This window comes from Poromitra crassiceps, assembly GCF_964638095.1.
Source record: "Poromitra crassiceps genome assembly, chromosome: 16".
In the NCBI taxonomy this organism is placed as follows: Eukaryota; Metazoa; Chordata; class Actinopteri; order Beryciformes; family Melamphaidae; genus Poromitra; species Poromitra crassiceps.
The window spans coordinates 33,215,255-33,230,102 of record NC_139645.1 but is presented as its reverse complement, the minus strand read 5'-3'; the positions used below and the strand labels follow the sequence as shown (position 1 = coordinate 33,230,102).

Here is a 14,848-nt window from a genome sequence, read left to right as displayed (position 1 = left end):
AGAGGGAGAGAGAGAGGGAGACGAGAGCAACTGAGGGAGAGAGAGACTGAGGGAGAGAGAGACTGAGGGAGAGAGACTGAGGGAGAGAGAGAGGGGGAGAGAGAGAGGGGGGGAGAGACTGAGGGAGAGAGAGCGGGAGAGAGACTGAGGGAGAGAGACTGAGGGAGAGAGACTGAGGGAGAGAGAGGGAGAGAGAGAGAGGGGGAGAGAGAGACTGAGGGAGAGAGAGGGAGAGAGAGAGGGAGACGAGAGCAACTGAGGGAGAGAGAGACTGAGGGAGAGAGAGACTGAGGGAGAGAGACTGAGGGAGAGAGAGAGGGGGAGAGAGAGGGGGGGAGAGACTGAGGGAGAGAGACTGGCTGAAAAGAAGGCTTAAGCCGTCTTGGTGCAACCGGCGTAGCTGTTAGGTCGTAAAGTTACGACCAACTTAGCTTAAGACCAGTGTAAGACCAGTTGGTGCAACTGGCCCCTGTAGTGTATTAACAGTAGATGACTTGTGTTGGCTGATAGCCTACAGTAAGTAACCTCTTTCCCTGCATGCATGATAGAGCCTATTAAGATGAACCCCACACGTGGACCATTTAGATATACTGAAATAGGCTAGAATTAAATTCTCACACATCCCTTAAAGAAACACACATTGTTTACATGTGTATGTTATAGCCTATGATGAAGGAAACCTCTAATTACAGTAAGCGTGCAGTTAGAATGTGGACATTAGATTAGGCACAACATATGTTTTAGCCTAAACAGAGTGATGATATAAATATATAGGCTACAATGTAATAAGCCCTGTTGTATTAGTATAGTATAGTATTAGTAGATGTATCTATAATGACCGCTGTGTTTTGGATATGTCTGATGCACACGGACAACCTGGCATTTACACAAATGAATTGGAGGGAATGAAAGAAGCAACACTGATTGGTTGTGTGGATGTTAACGGCCTCACCAAGCTCACCACGTCTTTGAATCATTTAATTAATTAATCCTCTTAGTTAATCCTGCATGAATCACTGTTGCTGCGCGAGCGCAAGTGACATTCTGCGCATCACGGAGAATAGCAGATGACTTGGGAACGCCCATTCATTTGCTCTGCGCCCCTCTGTCTGTGTGTGTGTGTGTGTGTGTGTGTGTGTTTGTTTGTTTGCGTGTGTGTGTGTGTGTGTTTGTGTGTGTGTGTGTGTGAGAGAGAGAGAGAGAGCGAGGATGTGACAGTTATAGAACACAGTGTTATTGGTATGCGATGGTGTTGATGTGATGTATGATGCGATGGTGTGGAGATGTCCAAATTATGCATGGAGATTACAGTATCCATTGTGCAATTTAATTCAAATTAGTATATGACATTTGTTTTGGAATCTACGGATTCGCCTGTTCACGTTGGTTTCCAGACCAATACAACGATGCCTGGACGCCAGGCCAAGTGAGGCCGACCGAGAGAGAGGGTTGGTCAACAGCTATGAGGGTCGAGGTAAACTGATATACCATTTATGTGTGCTATATGGTTAGCATGGAAGATGTATGTTTCACCCCTAGACAACAAACGATGCCAAAATTACTTAATGAAAATATATACATCCATTTGCGACCGTAACATTTGAGGCCTCGTCCGAATGGCGCATCGTCTCCAGAGTCTCCACCCTAGAAATTGAGCGTGTGAGCTACTCAGTGACATCATCACTGATTTGTGACCCATATTGTGACATCATAAATCCCAGAACATGTTGAGCCCATGGCACATTGTCTCCAGAGTAATTAAAATTGTCTAAGGCGGGCAGTGTTAGCGAATTGTGACATCATCAGTGACATCATCAGTGATTTGTAACACAAACCGTGACATAATCAAATCCCACATGTTCCACCCATGGCGCATCGTCTCTAGAGTCTCTTAGAATTGCTAGCATTATTAAAATGCCTCCAGAGTCTCCACCCTAGAAATTGAGCTCTTGTAGACAATGCACATCATCTCCAGTCTCCTCCCTATTCACCTTATGTTCAGAACTTACAGTGGGCCAAATTCTTCCGGGTCCTTTTAACACTTCCGGCGGTCACAGCGCAAAATAAGAGAGTTGTTTTTGGAGCGGACAGTGAAGGGGGTAAAATAAAGAACGTAGCCTACTACTTTGAGCTCGGTACACAGCAAGCAAGCGAGTATCCACTGTTAGCCAGGTCAGATAACGTTATCCTCGACAATGACGAGCACTTTCTTGTAAAACATACCTGGATTCCAACAAAGAAAGCTTCAGATAGTTTTCTCTCCTCTGAGCGGTCGAGCCATTTACGTCTATAAGACCTGCAGACGGTAATGTAATTCCCTGGAATGCGAGACTTAACGAGCCAGTTACATGGCGTTGCATTCTTAGACATTTCCGTTTGCTTTTATTTGGTATGTTACATACAATTGGCTAAATTATTAGCTAATTCAGAGTTAGATGATATTGGAGCAGCCAGCCATTTTATTTTATTTTATTTTTAGCTAAAGTTGTGACACGACCACACAACCGGGTCAAATGGGCGTGGCTACATAAGGTGAATAATCGAGAGTTAAATTAGATTGTAGCTTGTGGGCCCCCGGGTTGGGTTGGGGTCGCCATTGCCACATATTTTAACGGGGCGAGCTGGCTCTCTTAAAGCCCAATTTATGCTTCGTCTGCCGACACTTTTTAAACGGTCGCCGACAGAAATGAGGACTTGAGTCGACACTTTCAAGTGTCGGCGAGAGGTGTCTGCTACCTGGTGAAATGTCTAGTGTCGCTGACTACGTCACATAATGTCACGCAAGTGTGATTGGCTATATAGACGGGCACGCGCTTGACTTCCTTGTTTTAGTTTTCGCTGAAATAAAATGAAAGAACGTGTCCCCGCTATTTTTTATCAGCATGTCCTTGATGTATGACTTCGTGAAAATCACAAAGAACACCATGACCAACTTCCCAGAGAGAGAGGAGGTGAGTTGTGTGGTTGTGTGTTGTTATATGCGGCTGCAGTTACATCTTGCCTCCGACGTGGGTTCACTGACAGCATTCCCTCTCTTGGCTGTCTGCACTAGTTCTCTGCCTCCCTCTGTCTCTAGCGTCACGTGACCGTTGAGCCGAGGAGAGAAGCATAAATGCAGCAACATGAGCGACACTTTATTTTTCGTCTGTGACCATGTGCTGAGCGACACTTAATAAGTATAAATTAAGCTTAACGGTTTGGTTTGGTGCCGGCCTTTAAAAAGCCTGACCCACACAGACAACATAAACATTCTAAATTACCCCTATACTTCCTGTTGCAGTGTTTGCTAATACAATAGCTGGCAGCAACACAGTTCTGTGAAAACTGTCTATATGTTGAGGTTTAGTCAAGTCAGGGAAGGAAGTGGATTTCCTTGATTTGCTTTAAAAAGAGCTCAGGAGAGACAGAGGAGATGAATGGGAGATTCTACAATAGGAAAGCGAGTCAAGTGGAACCCAGTCAAATGCTGCTGTGAGCTCGTAATGGATTTTGATGAATGAAGCCAATGTGCTCAATCAAAGTGTGGAACGTAGCCTATTTGCTGCTTTTGACCATGTCTTAATGTGAAGTGAATCAACTATCAACTAACATGACACTGATTATCATCTTAAATAATCTTAACAACAGTAAATTGCTGAAAGCCAAACTGCATAGATCACCTTTATTTTGTCACCATTCTCTCTCTCTCTATTGGAATCAATGGAGAAATGTCTCTCTGCTGCTTCTGACTTTTGTTCATCAAAAAAGAAAAGAAAAATACCGCTTGAATTTCAGGACGTTTTTCTCTCTGTGGTGATCTGACCTGGGACTGACGTTTGAATGCAAGTTAAATAAATAAATAAATACTGAGGCGGGCATTTATTTTTCAAAACGTGTAGCGACATCCGGCCAGTAAAAGGGAACTGTGTCTATATGGGACTTGGCTTTAAATTGAAGTTTTATGGTATTAACAGACTGACTGTTCATTTCTTCAATTTCATCATGACACATCTTGTTTCAGCCATCTTGTTTCAGAATAGGATTTGAATGAATAGATGTCACACATGAGCTTTCTATTTCAATAGAAACTGAATCAAACTAAATACACACTTACACTTCCTCAGGCCTGGTTTCAACCACCGCACTGCATCATGGTCCACACTGTGGGGGAGGGGGGTAAATAAAGTCAGACAGCATCATCTCTTTGATCATGAACAAATAACCTTCATAAACTTCCATAACAGTGATTTTCCAGACGCTGTGATTCATATCCTCCATTCAACATCAAACAATATTCCTCAGCTTCAACTTTATGAATCAGAGTCAATGGGCCTGTTCGGATAGCTCTACTCAGCGTACTTTTGATACTCAAATTGAAGAGGTAGTGTGTTCACACTGTACAGTATATTCATTTTGTGTAGGCGAGATATTCACAAGAACAGTACAGACCGGGGGCTGTACTGTACAATATACTCATCTCCCCCATAATGCATTGTGACTCTTCAGGTGGAGACTGAAATCATTGTCCAACACGGTATATTTTTAAAAATCTTCACACACTATTTCATAACTTCTGTCACTATTTGAGGTGGATAACCAGGTGTAAATTAATTTGACAGTGCCAGCATTATGAAAATCTGGGGGGGGGGGGGGGGGGCACCTTCTGTGTCGCAATTTTGTTAGGACCACATGCCAGGACACAAAGGCCATTGTTTTATTGACATCGTGAAGAGTGATTTTTCTGAAATGTGTGTTAAAATGAGCCAATGACACATCCTTTGCATAAGGCAGGTTACATTAGCAGGCTGGTAGCAGCGCACTGCCAAGGTGGCCTTAGGTGGCTCCGTTAGATAACTGCAACTGTAAATGTGTAACGTTAACAGTGATGAATAACACGGTATTACTGTGCATTTCTTCAAGGGACTGGACTGATCTGATGACACCGACCGAGCGGCGAGCACCATGGAGGCTAACGTTATGGAGACCCAACAGGCACAATGCTGTATTATATTATGTTTAAAGTGTCATAACGTTAATCTGCATGTGGCTCATTAGTTGTTGCTCGTATGCTCTTCTGAGACGTCTAAAGTTAGGTACATTTTTTAGTCATTAACCCAGGATCATTGCAATAGCATATCAGCCAAAATGCTGCTACACAATACAATGATTTACTATTTAACATTAATGGCTGGTGAATTTGAAGGTAATCTGTCAGTGCAATGTTAGATTTTCATGCTTGACCAGAGGATATTGTTATTATTTGCTTGCTTTTGTCAGAATAAACAGAGATTGCCTCCAAAGAGATCCAATTGTGTTATTGTTGTTGTATAATGTGCTAAATCATGTGACGTTACATCTGAATCATGTATCACATGCAGACGAGGAGCTCATTCTCTGTTGTCTGGTCAGAGGCACGGTTTGATTAAATGATAAGATGTTCATGTTGAGTGAACACCAAACAGCTGACTCTGACCAGCCCTTGACCAGAAGATGTTAAAGGTAGGGATGCAGCGATCCACATTTTTTCTGTTCTGATTCGATTCTGATATACTATGTCCAGCAGCTCTCCCTGTAGAAAACCCTGTGGAAACTGGCCTTATTTCTCCATGCTGGCCAGCAGCTGTTGGCTGTCGGCTGCTGACATTGTGTTCAGCTTGACAGTAGAGCTGCAACTATCGATTCTTTTAGTAATCGAGTATTCTACCGAATAATCCATCGATTAATCGAGTAATCGGATAAGAACCCTTTTTTGTGTTTTCAAAGGCTTATCGTAAATATACACCAAAAAATAAGATAAATCTCTTCAAATAAACAACTACATTAGTTTCTTTCTTAGAAAAAACAACATTTTGATTTTTAAATTGCATAGAACTGGCAGTGGCACCATTCATCTTTTCAACCTGACGTTTGAGTTCTTCCAGTGTACAGCAACTGTTAAATAATATGAATGAATGGCTTACTAGCTAGTTTACATCCTTCATTTACCTTACAGCTGCATGACACACACACTCTTTCTCTCTCACACATACTCACTCTCTCTTTCTCTCTCACACACCAACAGGCTAGTGTGATCACACACACACACACACACACACACACACACACACACACACACACACACAAAACGCTGTTAAATTAGCCGCTAACGTTAATGTTAGGTTGAGCTTTGTATTTCTCACAGAAAACGGTCCAAACTTCTCAGAGAGAGCGGTCGGTATTCACTAAAGCCTTCATATCTCAGGCTCTGTAGTACATAGAAACATAAAAATAAAAAGCATTTGAGAGCTTAACCCTTTGGCTTTTCGTATTATATTTGCTCTAATGTTCATTAAAAAAAATCTTAAAAATCTTTAACCCCAAAAAATAAAAAGATTCTAATGCATTTTAAGACATGTTAATAAAGATTACGGCAAATGTAACCCTTCCAAATAAAAAGCCACGGGTTTAAGCTGTCAAATGCTTTTTATTTCATGTTGATAGCTACTATACAGGCTGAGGAAATACGTTATGTTGAACCCTTGACAATTACTGCAGCAACGTTAGCGTTAACGTTAACGTTAGCGATCTCTGTTTTGCAGTCGTTGTGAAGACAGTGAAAAGCCCCGTTATCTAACAACTACAACTGCAGTGAAACAACTTATCCAGCTAACGCTAGCTAATTAAATAACGTTATCTGATGTTGTAGTCGATGCCTCTCTCAACGTTACAGCTCAAGGCGGTGGAGGTGCTGCTAACATTAGCTGCGGTGCGCTGCCTGCTTCATTCACCCTCAGCCTATCTAGTAATACGTTACAGTCTTCAGCATTTAGCTACTGTAAATATATCTTGTGTTTGACCATGCTTCCTCAAGTTTGAGGTGTTTCCCTGGCCAGCTTTGCAATTCACATCACAAATGTTGCAACCAGTGTTGTCTGAGTCTATCTTGGGAAAGTGTAGCCACATTTTCGGCTGCTCCCGTTTGTTGACGTTTCAGGTAGAGTGACGGACTGACGTAACGCGCTCTCACGTGTTGCCTTAAGGTTCCGTCGGAATTTCTATTTTACCCACTCTCTTCTATTACTCAGATGCGTGTCGAGGCGAATCATTTTGGCCTCGATCAATTTAATTATTCGAGTTATTCGAGGTACTCGAGGAATCGTGACAGCTCTACTTGACAGCTAGATTTTAATTTCTCTTCATTTTTCTAATTTCTATTTTGCTCCACTCAGCTCAGCTCTGCCTGGTGCAGCTAGTCCAGCTGGATGGTGGTTCGACTCATTACATTTACATTACATTACGTCATTTGGCAGACGCTTTTATCCAAAGCAACTTACAATAACACATTTTTGTCAGCAATAGAGCAATCAACTATGCAACACAGTCTATGACAACTACAACATCTGAAGGAATAGTGGTAAAGTTAAGTTCGTATTTTTTTTCCACTTTTTTTTTAGAGAGAGAGAAAGAAGTTAGTTCAAGAAGAGCCCAGATGGAGCATGAAAAGGTGTGTCTTTAGTCTTTTCCGAAAGACTAAAGACACACTCGAGTCATGTCACTCACACCTCCAGGCAGGGCTTGCTTGTTTATCCACATTTACCAGTGTGTTGGGAAATTTATACATTTTACAATTTACCCTTATTTAGACACATCTACCATTCTCAGCCTGTATAGAATTATAAAAAACCTACAAATGCTGCAAAAAATGTGTGTGACTCTCAGTCTTCTAGCAGATGGTCCCTCTCCATACCTGAGTCTCCACTGTCCAGCAGACAACAGCTTCACTGAGGCTCCTGGATGATTGTAGCTCAGGTCCAGCTCTCTCAGATGGGAGGGGTTGGAGCTGAGAGCTGAGGCCAGAGAAGCACAGCCTCCCTCTGTGAGCAGACAGCCTGACAGCCTGCAAGCACGCACGCACGTACACACACACACACACACACACACACACACACACACACACACACACACACACACAGGAAGACACACATAGGTTAGGTTAGGTTAGGTTAGGTTAAGTTTATTTGATATGGACATCACAGAGCATTGGAGATGTAACATACATGTATGCATGCACAGATACACAGTGTTAAGTGTTCATAGCGGAACGCTAATTTTCAACACCTGTCCACAGGCGACTCCTACACCAAAACACAACCCAAGAGGACATACCCAAAAAGAAGCCAAATCAAATATAAAAAACCACAAGAGTAAAGCTATACATACAAATATTCAAGGATGTACATGCAATACAGTATGCACAATGTACACTAGGGCTGGGCGATATGGCCTCTAAAGAATATCACAATGTTTTTCGGCTATATCGCGATACACGATATATATCTCTATATTTTTGAAATCTCTCATAAATGCTCAATTTAACCCTTCAGGGTTCATACACATTTTGACCAATGGATTTCCATGACTTTTCCATAAGTTCTTAACCTGTATTTTATGCACACCTGGGGTAAAAAAGAAGAAGAAAGAAAGGGCAGGTCAGGTGCTGTCCGACAGCACCCTATCATTCCATTCCCACATCAACAACACCATCCGGTCCGCCTACTTCCACCTTCGCAACATCAACCGCCTCCGCCCTTCACTCACTCCCAACAGCGCCGCAATCCTGGTCCACTCCCTCGTCACTTCCCGCTTGGATTACTGCAACTCCCTTCTCTTTGGTCTCCCCCACAAACTCCTCCATAAGCTCCAACTCGTCCAGAATGCTGCTGCCCGTATAATCACCAGAACCCCTGTCATCAGTCACATCACCCCCGTTCTACACCAACTCCACTGGCTCCCCATCAAACTACACATAGACTATAAAATCCTCCTCCATACTTTCAAGGCCATCCACAACCTCGCCCCCCCATACCTGTCCGACCTCCTCCACCTCAACATTCCCACCCGGTCCCTCAGGTCTGCCTCCTCCATCAACCTCACTGTCCCCCCTGCCCGTCTGTCCACCATGGGGGCAAGAGCATTCAGCCGCTCTGCCCCTCGCCTCTGGAACTCCCTCCCCCCGACATCAGGAACATCGACGCCATCAATTCATTCAAAACAAACCTCAAAACACACCTGTTTAGGCAGGCGTATGTCTGAGACACATCTCCCGCTGGTTGCTCTGCTGCAAGCTCTGTGCTTTTTTTCTGTCATGTAATTTAACTGTTTTGATTGTATTTTTGTAACTGTTTTTACTTGTTGTACGGCGACCTTGAGTGCCGTGAAAGGCGCCTTATAAAATAAATGTATTATTATTATTATTATTATTATGTAGTGAGCAAAGATGGATGATTTAATATTCCATAGCTCTGACCTAAGCAAGTCTGACATCACTATTGTGATATAATATGATTGTTTTAGTAAAGTGTATCACTCAATAGTCAATACAAAAAATAATGGCTTTTATAGAACCGAAAGCCTAGCTGCTTAGTCTGCTGATAAAACATAAAAGGCAATTTAGACTCTTATTGGCATGACGTCAACATATAAGCTGTCTGAATTTTGCATTGGGCCAGTTCTATAGTGAGGCATGGAAAGCCTCACTATACGCCATCATATCTGTGTCGTCTCACTTTTGACTGAAAAATGATGCCTCTAGATTAAAGAAAAGACACTATGTGATGATGTTGACTTTTATGTAAATGTGCGCATTCGTTTTCCTTATAGATTACGTTTAGATTATAGACTACGTTAGCTTCACGTTACCTTGCATGTAACGTTAGCGTTAGTTGCTTTTGGAGACACAAACCCTGGACGTTTCATTTTGAGTATTGCATGAGGTTCTCTATGGTTTACGCCAGCTCTGGGAGTATGAAGTGCTTTAAATGCGGGGATTTTGGTCACAATAAGCTTGTGAAGCGCTGCCTGCAACTAGAACTAGGTAGCCACAACCAGCTAGCTAACGTTAGCCCCGTTAGCCCCCATCACAACAGCTAACGTTAACGCCAAACAAATCTGCTGCCTCCTCCCCACGTTTGGTTTAGCGTAACGCCAGCTCAGACTTTCCCCTAATCTCAGAAACCTTGCGGGACATGTATTGCAAATTGCAATAGTGGTTGTTTTGTTATAATTTGAAACAGTCAGCAGCCACACTGGAGGCGGCCATGTTTCGCCTTGGTTGCTGGGGACGGGTGTGTGACGCGGTTTGACGCGTTTGACATATCCATGTGATTCCCCCTCCCTTGAGTGTGACAGAGCTCTCCCTTGAGAGGGAGAGCTGGCAAGAGGAAACGTGAAGCGAGTCATGCTGGTGGCTTAAGTTATAAACAATGCGTGACAATTATACTCGAATGTTCGCGATATAGTCATTTCTACATCTCATGTGGCACAAGCCGCGATACATCGAGTATATTCGAGATATCGCCCAGCCCTAATGTACACACAATACAGACATAATACACAGAGTACCACCAGAGGTCTACAAGGGTATTAAGTGTGAGAACACAGTTGTTTCTCTTTTAACCATGACTTAATACCCCTGTTAAAAACATTAAAATCGTGTTGTGTTTTCAGCTCAGTAGGTAGACTCGACTGTTCCATAGTTTTGCTCCTTTAACAGAGAAAACTAATTGTCTTGCTGGTGTTAACTCATTCCCTGCCAGAGTTTCAAATAGTAGAGCGAGCGGATAAGCTCCCAAAAATACAGGAATTGTGGACTTTTTGAAAGAAACATGACATTTCTCACCTAGTGAGTGAATACCATAAGGTTTATTGTCAGATGTGGAGGGAAGTCAGATTTGACCTCAAATCCAAGATGGCTGCCATTCCCCCGGGTCTAATGTACAAATATGCTTATAACACTTGTGCACTCCTTGTATAAAAAGCATGACATTTCTCACGTAGTGAGTCAATACCATAAGGTTTATTGTCAGATGTGGAAGTCAGATTTGACCGCAAATACAAGATGGCCGTCATTCCTCCCTAGTCTAATGTTCAAGTGTGCTCATACCATGATAAAACTTTCACACATCTGAAAGTATTTCTTGGTGAGAGTGTAGGGTGCCCTTGGTAATCTAGTCCAGATTTGAAAGGCCTAAGTGTAATGGTCTTTGAACTAGACCTGGTTTTATCCGGTCTAGATGGGCAAAAACAATGAAATCTTCCATTTTCCATTTTCGTTTGTTAGTTCTTGATCATGGGATAGCTCAGGGCTTGTGCCCTTTTCTATCCATAGGCAACTGGTGGATTGGATGGATTGATATGGAGCCGATGGATGTGGATCCATGGGATATGGAGCTGTGGGAGGAGCCATAGGAGGCGGAGATCGGGGGAGGAGCCGACTGGTATTATGGCAGCATTTTTTTTTTTTTTTTTATAAGAAATAAAAGAGAATCAAATAAGAAAAATAAGAAAAAATAAATAAAAACAGAATAAAATAAAATAGACATGGAAAAAGCCAACAGAGCTCAATGATACATGCTTGTGTGACTGTGTGACTATGAGGGTGGGTGCGTGGGGGGCAACTGCTAAATAACGGATATAATTAGATTTTTTTCCATTTTCACAGATAGGATAAAAGTTTCCCAAATCTCAAAGTGTTTCTTGGTGATGGTGTCGGCCAGGTCCCCTTGGTAATCTAGCCCAGATTTGAAAGGTCTAAGTGTAATGTATTTTGAACTGGACCTGGTTTTATGTGGTCTAGATGGGGAAAAACTATAGCCTGACTCCACCAGACGGGGGCGGCATTGTTCCACAAATTCACAATCCACCTCAGTCTGGCCCTGGCCTCAGAGAGGCATTCAAACCGGCCGCCACCCAGGCGCACCAATCAGCGTGAGCTAAGGGCGGGCTTTGCGAGACCGGATGTGACGCCACCGAGAGGCGCTGGACGTTTGTAGTTCTTTCACTATTCAACATGGCGGCGGCTACCGAGGCTAGCTCCAGTGAGCTAGTCAAACATTCTATTCAAAACAATAAGCTAACATAAACGTTAAACACTTGATCTTACAGTGAGTACGAAACCGTAACTGTATTGCTGTAACGTTATCAACTATGAACGTTAGTAAACAAGACATTGTTGTAGAATTTGGGGAGATAGCCTTCAGACGGTTGCTAGGCTGGGAGAACATAGCAGCCATCAGCTAGCTGTAGGCTAGTGAATGGCCATTCACGCAAGTCACACAAACACAAAGCCCTTCTCACCACAGCCCAGTAAACATGCAATCTGTTAAACCATCATTTTTGTTCCAAATAGAAATAAATCATAACGTTAATCAAAATGCCACTGAAATATTAGCTAATCAACACAGAACTGCAAAGATCAGTGTGATGTATTGTCCCTACTGCTAGCTGAAGTGTATTCTGCTATGATTGGAATGTTTGCTGCTGTTTAATCAACCACGTTAACTCACGTTGGTGTCCGTTTGACATATTATGTTATACAGGCGAGATTAAAGATCTCAGGATAACAGGATGTTACTCGAGAAATTGGTTTATCGATAGAACATAGCTTAAGATTTTGCACTTGTGCTTTCTTTAGATAGGGGGTAAACAAACTAACGGCATGGGAGCCAATACTAGATTATATCCAAATGCTGCATGGTGTAACCTAAAGGGTGCTTTTCCTCTTCTCCGTTGACGTCCTCTGGGCTCCAGGCAGCTCCCTTTCGCAGATTCATCTCTGACATAAACATCTTTATGAATTTACATCATCTTATCATTTTACCCAATCGTGCCTCAAGACCAGCAGATTATGTAACAACAACACCACACGGCCGTCTTTTCTCCGTTTAGTTTATTATCACAAAAGTAGCAAATAACATTCTCCAGTCATGCGTAAACATCTACCATTCCACTGACAGATATGCTAAAATTCACCAGTCCTTAATGCTAAATAGTAGCGTTAAATCATTATATTGTATCAAAGTATTTGGTTGTTATTGATTGTTTTGGTTGTTATTGAGCGAGCTACTGTAACTTGTCCCAATTTACCCCCGGGGATCATTAAAGTCTTTCTGATTCTGATTCTGATTGCCATGATCATAAAGGCTAGAGAGCGTTGCGTCTCCATGACGTTAGCCGTCCAGGCCAGACCAGGGTGCGTGCCACTCGGTGTCATATCGTGTCATCAGTTCCCTGAAGAAACGAACAACGATATGTGTTAGTCATGAATCGCTGTTAACGTTAACATCAAATCAATAATCATCAGACGTAGCACCCCAACCTCCAAATGTTGCTAACGTTAGCGTAACATCAGTTAATCCAATCAGTTACATTTAACGTGCAAAATGGCCTACCTGCACTTCATCCTCAGTCAGACATCTGCAGTAATTCTTCTTTCTTTTGGCAAATTGAATAGTCAATGGTTGCACCCAATATTCACCTTACAAAAACAGCAAAAAATCTGCGACCTCCATGCTAACTAATTAGCAATTGTAGTCCTAGCCGTTCGTGTTTACCAGGCGAGGCTACGTCATGAAGGCAAGTCGATCTGATTGGTTGGCGTTGGCACGCCCAGACGGTGACAGACAGACGGTCCATCCAATCACCTGCCAAGTAGCTTGAAAAAAGTGACCGCCCTCTTCAGCAGGGTAGCTTGACCAAATCCAGATGGATGTCGTTTGTGAAACAGAATGTGAAGCAAACTCATCAATCTGGCAGCGTCAGGTTAGAAAAACTATGAAATCTCAGTGAAACCACCTATTATTTTGCTTTTCACAAATGGGATAAAAGTTTCACAAATCAGATAGTGAGTGAATACCATAAGGTTTATTTTCAGATGTGGGGGGAAGTCAGATTTGACCTTAAATCCAAGATGGCCGCCATTTCCTCAGATCTAATGTACAAATTTGCTTATAACAATAATTGTGCACTTTTTCAAGTGCACAAGTGCTAGTAACATAATTACTTAAACCCATTCAACCTCTTAATAAACAATATAGGTGATTAGTTTCTTTAATGTCCATTATGGTTTAACAAAGTCCAATTCTTTGCATGGCAGCCAGCTGGCAGCTGAAAGGCCTTCGGCTGAGAGCACCAACTGAAGCTCGCTGCCACTGTAAATATTAATTTGAGTATGAACCACAAAAAGAAATGTAATGTAACTGCTGACCAGTTGCTGCTGTATTGTCTTCCAGGAGGATCTGTTGTTGAACGTGTTCAATGTGACTTTTCAGGTTGTTTTCTTCTCATTCAAACTCTAAGTCGAGTATTCTGTCAGTAAAAACGTGTTTTAAATTAAATTTGACAGATCTTCTATTCAACTTTTATTCAGGAGGAAAATTAAACTTAGAGAAATAGTGATTTTGCATAGTTATGAAAGTCAACACTGCCTGATATGAACATTTGTATTGTAACATTTTCAGCGTCATCACTCAACACTAATAGTTTATCATTTATTTATTTTGAATCTAACTGTTGGAGAAAAATATAAGTTCCATGAATTTTATTCTCTATCACTAACCCTCTAAAAACAGATCATAGCTCTCAGTGGAAACTCTTTGATTAAAACCAGCTACATGTTGGATGTTCTCATTAATAAACTGCTTTGAAATCACTTATAATACAAAAAAAACCTGTCTCCAATATTTGCGTTTTCATTTCAGTTCTGCACTCAATTTAACATATTGTGACAAGTCCTTTGCTTCAGGTTTCACCAAGAGAGGCAGTGTGGAGAGAAATAATGAAATATTCTCTCAGCAGAGAGAGAGTAGAGCTGAAAGATGGTTTCTCAGCTGGTTTCAAAAATCACTTCAGCGGGAAAATGAGGGTTCACATATTTTCTTTGACATTCATGTGCAGAGCAGATTTTTTTTCTGACCATCGTGCCTGTATGGACGCCCGACCAAGCCGGAGGTAACACGTGGATGCACTCTCGTGGATGACTCTCATGTTGGCAGGGAATCTACCGCTACACTACCCGGATGCCCATGTAGAACATAATTTAAATGGTCTGTTG

At 42.2% G+C, this 14,848-nt stretch overlaps 1 protein-coding gene across 1 annotated transcript in view; it reads right to left on the bottom strand.

Annotated features, from left to right (window-relative positions):
• The window catches only part of LOC310791599 (protein NLRC3-like), a gene marked incomplete at both ends in the record, with an annotated part of 346,801 nt that overhangs the window by 2,154 nt on the left and 329,799 nt on the right, over positions 1-14,848 (bottom strand). The window lies entirely within an intron of this gene.